Genomic DNA, 1711 nt, shown 5'->3' with positions numbered 1-1711 from the left:
TATATATATATATATATATATATATATATATATATATATATACACAGAGAGAGAGAGAGAGAGAGAGAGAGATGCATATACATATATGCATATATACATGCATACATATTTTATTACCCTAAAAACCATAAAGCTAATTTTGATAGAAACCCTAAATGTAGATATGTTAATCCGGCTAAAACTGAAATAGGTATTGTTAGCAAATATATTTTAGATCGTATTTTAACTAAGTTAGATAGTGAATTAAATTTGTGGATTTGGGAAAATAATAAGTTAATAATAGATTGGTTTTAAGGGATTAGACATAACTACGCAGTTTGATATTCTTGACTTTTACCCGTCAATATCCAGGCCTTTGCTCCTAAAAGTATTAGACTTCGCCAAGCAGTATGTCAGCATCGATAACTCGGAAATAGATATTATCATACATGCGAGAAAATCACTTCTTTTTTACGAGGATTCTACCTCGGTCAAAAAGAGTAAGGATTCTCTTTACGATGTACCGATGGGGGCATACAACAGGGCTGAGTTATGTGTGCTCATAGGAGCTTATATTTTGTATAATCTAAAGCTAGAACTCCCGTTTATAGACGCAGGATTATATAGGGATTACAGCCTTATAGTCTCACATAATTTAAACGGCCATGAATTAGATAAGCTTAGGAAGGATCGATTTGTTTTCTTCCAAAGGATGGGCTTACGGATTACGATTGATACTAGCCTTAAAAGTGTAGATTTCTTAGATATAAATTTAGCTTTACAGTCAGATAAATTTAAACCTCTTATATTAGCAAAGTATCCAATCATCCGCCAGTTATTCTTAGGAACTTAGTTAGCAATGTAGGTAGACGGATATCGTCAATTTCTTCGAATGAGACAGCATTTCAAAATGTTGCCCCTTGTTACAATAACGCATTAAGGAATAGTGGATTCTGTGAGAAGATCCAGTATAACCAACCAACTTAATGCTAGCAGTAATGCAACACGTGGAACTAGGAGAAGGAGGGTTTTGTGGTTCAACACAGCTTTTAATATGGTCGTAAAAACAAATATAGGTAGGGAATTCTTAAAATTAGTCTCTACACATTTTCAACCTAACCATAAGTTTTACAGAATATTTAATAGAAGAACACTTAAGATCAGCTATTCTTGTTGCAAAAATTTCGCCTCTTTCATTAACCAACACGACAATAAGATAATTGCAAATAACTACATGCCGATTCTTTTCCAAAGATTTGTAATTTCAAAGATGGGACTTCCTGTCCGTTGGAAGGAAAATGTCTGGAGAAAGGAATTGTGTATAGAGCCAAAGTTCAAATAGAAGGCTCAGATGAATATAGAACATAAACAGAGGCTTTTGAAAATTCTTTCAAGAATTTTTTCGGTATATTCACATGAATATAGAACATACACAGGGGCTTCTGAAAACTGTCTGACGAACGGGAACGTGAAACTCCGAGTAACAGCTTTTGTTATATTTCTGCTGTTGAATAGATATAGATTTTTTTCCTCCACATAAGTACAGGTGTGGGTGGCAAGAAGAGTAAGAAACTTGCTTCCCAATTGCATGGTTTCCGTTTCAGCCTCCTGCGTGGCTTTTTGTGTGTCTTCTACTCTAGCCTCGGTCCAACTAAAGCGGATTTGGTAGACTGAAAGAGGAAAGGCCATTCGTGTGTGTGTGTGTGTGTGTGTGTGTGTGTGTGTGTGTGTG

The sequence above is a fragment of the Octopus bimaculoides genome, chromosome 5 (assembly GCF_001194135.2).
Source record: "Octopus bimaculoides isolate UCB-OBI-ISO-001 chromosome 5, ASM119413v2, whole genome shotgun sequence".
Lineage (NCBI taxonomy): Eukaryota > Metazoa > Mollusca > Cephalopoda > Octopoda > Octopodidae > Octopus > Octopus bimaculoides.
The sequence above is the reverse complement of the archived record's forward strand: the minus strand, read 5'-3'. Positions refer to the sequence as shown.